Genomic DNA, 6,171 nt, shown 5'->3' on the forward strand with positions numbered 1-6,171 from the left:
TTTAATGTTCCGGAGAGCACGCAGATCTAACATATCCACCTCAGAGGGTTAATATGGAAACAGAAGAGGGAGAAGCCAGGTGGCAAAGGTGCCAAGTAGAATCCCATTCACCCTCCTCCCTGTGCCCCACTCCGCTAGGGCTTGGCCATTCTCTCATGGGCAGATGGCGGGAGAGGCCAGCCATCTGCTCCCGGCCACCTCTTTGCCCCTCTTCGTTCTAGTTCATCGGTTCTCCAAGTTGGGTTTTCATTAGAATCGCTCCACGTGGTTGTACACACAAAACCGTGTGTACACATGGGTACACGCTGGGGGGGGCGGGGGCGGAATTAAGGGGCTTTCAAGGGTCGTGGTGTCTGTCCTCGTTTCGCCTCACCTGATTCAGACCTTGTACCGCAATAGGCTAGAACACACGACGCTGCGCATTATAATTAGCCCCACTTTGCAGGTGAGAAAGTGGGGTGTGGAGGCGTCATCTGTCCAAGGTCACACAGCTGGTGCAGACCAGGGGTGTGTGACCCCATGACCTTGAGCCTAGCCACCTCTGCATGCCTGGACTTTGAGTTCCATCATTCCTCAACATACTCGTCTGGGTCCACGCAAAGCCGGGGTTGCCTGGCGACTCTGGGGCAGAGCTGACCGAGCGCCACAATTCAAACCGGTGTTGATGTCTGTACATCACACGCTCCACTGAGGCTCCTGGGTCCCCGAGCCCCAGGCGGGTGCCCTCATGGAATGACCTTCAGCCAGCTTAGCACAGCCAGCCCATCAGCCACCCTCAGTGGCTGTTCCCTCCTGCTCTAGGACAGAAACAGCTCTGTCTTTTGGCTTTAACCATCCTGCTTCATTTCTCCTCCCTGGAAACTCATTCCCAGAACTTGGACTCTGCTCTGGAGAGGCTTCCCTCCTTGCAGTAAAGCTTTCCACTCGGAGCTCACTTTTCCATCTCTTACTGCGGGTTTTTCCCTTCTGCAAGCCCAGCAGGTGCCCAGCTCCAGCTGCCTTGCTTCTCGAGTGTAGGATTGCACGCTGGAAGGCAGGTTGCCTATTCTTTTCTGCAAGCGACCCACCTGGGTGCAGTGGTCTGGCAGACAGACTTCCCAAAGATGCCTTCCCATCCCATGTTCTTCCTACGGTATGACCCCGACACCGCCACCATCAAGGGGTAGGGCCTGGGCCCCTCCCTTCAACCTGCGTGGAACTTCGTGACCACCTCACCCAGGAGAATACGGTAGAAGATGCTGTGTGACCTTGTGGGCTATTGATCCTGCCTCGCTGTCTCTGGACAAAGTCTTGGAATCCAGCCACCTTGCGGGGGGGGGGGGGGGGGGAGGGGGGGCGGGGAACTAACACACACACAGAGACCTCACAGAGAGGACACCACAGTGCTCTAACCCATATACGACGTTGACCACAAGATCCCTGAGTGAAGAAGCTGCCTCTGATGATCCCCGGCTCTGCCATCAGATCTCTCCCAGCCCCTCCCGGCCAAGGCCCCAGGCATTAGGGAGCGGAGACAGGCTGTGACCTGTCCGAATTTCTAACCCCTAGAATCATGAGGGTAAATTAAGTGGCTGTCTGATGCAAACCGTTTTTTTTTTTTTTAAGATTTTATTTATTCATGAGAGACACACAGAGGCAGAGACACAGGCAGAGGGGGAAGCAGGCTCCATGCAGGGAGCCCGATGTGGGACTCGATCCCAGGACTCCAGGATCACACCCTGGGCTGAAGGCAGGGGCTAAACCACTGGGCCACCCAGGCATCCCCAGGTTGGGTTTGGTTAAGAAACACAGCAATACAAACTGGAGCAAGTGGATAGTGACAGAGCAACATAGACAAAGTTGCCCCTGCCTGCTAAAGGGTCAGAGGCGGGACACCTGGGTGGCTCAGCAGTTGAGTGCCTGCCTTTGGCCCAGGGCATCATCCTGGAGTCCCAGGAGTGAGTCCTTTGTCGGGCTTCCTACAGGGAGCCTGCTTCTCACTCTGCCTCTGTCTCTGCCTCTCACTCTGTGTGTTTCACGAATTAAAAAAAAAAAAAATCTAAAATAAATAAAGAGTCAGAGGCTGCAGGACTAGAGAGTAGCTGGAAGGCAATCCTGGCACATTGGGGCACCCAAAGTGCTGCCAAGGCCTCCAAGGGGGAATGGCTTCACAGCATGCCAAGGGAGGCTGGGCCGCAGCTGGAGCTGCCAACCTGGGCAGAGACCCCTGTCTCCATGGACCAGGTGCTCCTGGGCCTCGATGACCTCCAGAGGCCCTTCCTCCATCCTTGGGGCTACAGAAACTTCTGTGTCATCCCAGCTGGGGAACATTTACTCCTGGGTTAAGACCAAGAAGAGGAGGAACTCAGAAGAAAATTTAGAAGGAGACTTGAAATGGGTGATTTCTTGTACATCTGTGAGTTCGTGGAGTAAGATCTGGGCTGCCCAGAGGAAATTCTGTTAGAATGTTCTGTCCTGAGCCAACCTGACCTCAAGGTCTCAGAGATGCCCAACCGTGCCCCCAGGAGACACCTCTGTTCAGTTCACTCGGTAGCACTGGACCCTGGCAACAGGCACTTTGTAGGGAGCTCGGAGACGCTGCCCACCAGAGCCAAGGGCCTCTGGGGACAGCGAGGACCCCCCCCCCCCCCACCCCCGCCGCTTCAAGGGGAGATTGGCGCAGAGGCTGGAGCTCCCCTGCGGGAGGGGGAAGGCGGGACCAGACACCGCTACCTTGCCCTGGCAATGCTCACTGTGGCCACTAGATGGCGGACCAGGGCCACCTAGAGGGACCTACCCTGGGAACCGGTTTCCTCCACGGAGCCCCAGGGTCACTATGGCTGGGGGGAGGGGGGCATGGGGTCAGCCACGGCTGTGGGTGCTGATCTGAGCCAACCAAAGGGCTGTGTGTGTTCCAGGATGCCCCGCTCTCCGGTGTCTTTGGCCACATCTTCCCATTTCACCTGCAGCAGGTCCCTGGTCTGGCCCTAGGACCCTACACTCCTGGACCTCTGTTCCCGTTTCTTCCCTGGGCTGTGTTCATGCCACAGCTCACCCCGGGGCGGGGCTGAGGGCTAGGGTGGGGGCGGGGTAGGGTCTGCAGCATTCAAACCTCAGTGTCCCCAGCGCTTGCCCACCTGCCAGCTCAGCGGGAGGGCGGGAGTGTCTTCACCCCCATGTCACTTGGCTGTCATGGCAATCCACGGAGCAGCAGGAAGGGCATGTATCCTCACCCCCATTATCCTCACCCCCATTGTGCGGATGAGGAAACCCATGCCCCCATGGGAAACGACTGGTCTCTGGCCACCCAGCAGAGCCCCATCTGCCCTGCTTCTCGCCCAGCCCACACTCCCATGCTGCCCTCGTCACCCTCTGCTCAATGGGCTGCCTGGCCCTTTCCCACTCGCTCTGCTTGAGAGGGGCCCTTTTTGTGCTTTGTGACCCAAATGATCCAGGTCTCCTGGGAGCCCGCAGCCAACACCTGGACCGGGTGCTTTGCCCTGCGCGGTGCCCCCTGGAGCTGCCCAGATGGCTCATGATGGCTTGAGGGCAAGGCCCAGGAGAAAGAGTCTAGGACACAGAATCAGACAATCTGGAGCACGTTTCACCAAGCTTCAATTCCTCAGCTGTGAAATGTAGGTCAATTTACAGAATTGTAAAGCTGGAAGCAAAGATGTCTCTGAAAGTGCTTGGTGATGGCGGTGATCGTGGTCACCCTCACGGCATCCTTACCGTGTGCCAGGCTCCCAGCTAAGCCCCTGAGTTACGGGGTCTCACTGAGTCCTCACAAAAGCCCTGCAAGGTCGGTAGCATTATTGTTCATGCTTTAATTTTTTTAAGATTTCATTTCTTAATTAGAGAGACAGAGAGCACAAGTGGGGGGAGAGGCAGTGGGAGAGGGAGAAAGAGCCTCCCCGCTGAGCAGGGAGCCTGATGCGGGGCTCGATCCCAGGACCCTGGGATCATGACCTGAGCCAAAGGCAGAGGTTTAACTGACTGAGCCACCCAGGTGCCCCTGTTCACATTTGACACACATGTTTATAACATTTAAAGTGCACAGGCCTGAAGTGTGCATCTCAGAGACGATTTACACCTGTGTAGCCGGCACCGCGATGGAGACCACTGCCAGCACCCTGAAGGCCCCCTCCTTCAGCCACTACCTCACCAAACGTAACCCCGCGGGGGCACCTGGCCAGCTCAGGGGGTGGAGCGGGTGACTCTTGATCTCAAGGTCGTGAGTTCGAGTCCTGTGCTGAGTGTAGCAATGACTAAAAAATAAACAAATGAAAGCAAAGGTGACCCTATAAAGTTGGGGTTATGTCCGCTCATTTCACACAGGAGTAGGGGCACCGGGAGGGGCTGTGCACAGCTGCTGATGGGCAGGACCCAGAGTGGCCTGTCTCTCACCCAAGGCCACAGTGGTCCCCGGAAGCTGGAAGGCAGTGATTTCTTCTTCGTCCTCCACCCCCCTCTCACTTTCCTCCTGTCCCTCCGCCTCCAACTTCTCCTCCATCACTTGGCCCCACAGCCTCTCCTTAAGGGCCACCTACTGTCATTTGATAAATTTACCACCAGATGGAACCAAAGGACTGAGTGGAGACTTGAGGCCGGCCTCTAGGGACCCAGACGGAGGCTGAGGCCTGGTTGGGGGGCAGGTCTGGGCGAGGCAGGGGGAAGTTGCTGGTGATGATGCTGAGCCCCGGCCAGCAGAGATGGCTGAGGGGACCCCCACCCTGGCCCCAACCCATTGGCACCCGGACAGACAAAAGGGTGGAGATGCAGGCTGGGGCTCAGGCTGAGATGAACGCAGGGCTGGGAGCAAAGAAACCCAGGTTCTAGTGGGACCCTGCGTCACCGGCTCTCTGAGTCATCCACCTGCCCTGTCGCAGTGGGTGGTGTTCTCTACCAGTGAGGTAAAGTTGGTCCCTCCTCTGCCTCTGCATTTACTCTCCCTTCCCCGGCACACTCTCCCGTCCAGCCTGCCCATTCAGCCAGCCAGCTCGAGAAGTTCATTGCCACCAACACCGCCCCCTGCCCGCCCCCGCCACCAGAAGGCTTCCCTGACTGCAGAGCTGTCCCCGCGTGTGTGATGATTCAGTGAGAGGGACTGGGCCCGAGGCTGGTGGTGGTCTTCTACCTCTCTTCCTGAGAGTGGCACTCCCGGGGCCCCAGCGGGGGTGCTTCTCCTTATGCAGGCAAGGGGGAGGGCTGGGAGGCTGGTCTGGCGTCTTCCCTCACCTGTGTCCAGCCAGCGCGCCTCTCCAGCCCCCCGAAAGTCAGCCTCGCAGCCGGCGGGCCAGGAAGAGCCTTCAGAGCTCCTGATTCACACACGGCCCAGGTCACACGGTACCTTGGTGCTCCAGACCGAGGCCCAGCACCCACTTGAGCCCTCAGCTCAGGGCTCCCCAGAAGGCCCCACCACGGTCTAAGGGCCTGGCCGCTTGCCTTCCCTGGCTGAAGTTCCTCGCCAGGCCCCTCCTCTGACAAAGATGCACCTGAAGATGCGGGCGGGAAGGGGAGGGGCTCCTCTTAGCTAGCGAGTCTGCACCTCTGTACGGGCAGTGGGGGAAGGGGTCCGGGGAAGCTGCCTCCTCAGGCTGAAGTCCTTGGGGCTCCCTTGTACCCCTGTTGGAAGACACCAGGGCTGTTAAGAGCCTAGTATTTGAGTCAGACACTCTTGGATCCAAATTCCTTCTCTACCACTTATCTGAGTGACCTTGGCCAAATCCTTAGACTTCCGAAGCTCCTTCCCTCTCTCCTTCTTTCCCTCCCTCCTTCCCTCCTCCTCCCTCCCCCTCCTTCCTTCCCTCCCCCCCTCCCTCCCTCCCTCCTCCCTTCCCTCCTTCCTTCCAGAAGGCAGACTGCTACATGCGGGCCTCATCTGGCCGTGTCTGGAGTCTTGGCAGTGTGACCACCCTACGTCCCCCTACAAATGGGCCCCGAGAGCTTCCTTGGAGGCTCCAGCAGGGCAGCCCAGCTACTTGTATTCCCTTGACGGAAGCACGGTCCTCCTCTTTTCAGGTACGGTCCCCCTTTTCGACCGAGCGCAGCTTCGGGGGGAGGGACACACGGGGAGCGGTGAGGGGGAAGGGACACCCTTCACGGCCAGTCAACTCTGCGGATCAGGGGGGCGGCGGACGTCGCGGCCAGACCACGCTCACAAACAGGCGGGGGAAGCCAAGCCGCGGAAGT

Source organism: Canis lupus, chromosome 18, assembly GCF_003254725.2.
Source record: "Canis lupus dingo isolate Sandy chromosome 18, ASM325472v2, whole genome shotgun sequence".
Classification (NCBI taxonomy): domain Eukaryota; kingdom Metazoa; phylum Chordata; class Mammalia; order Carnivora; family Canidae; genus Canis; species Canis lupus.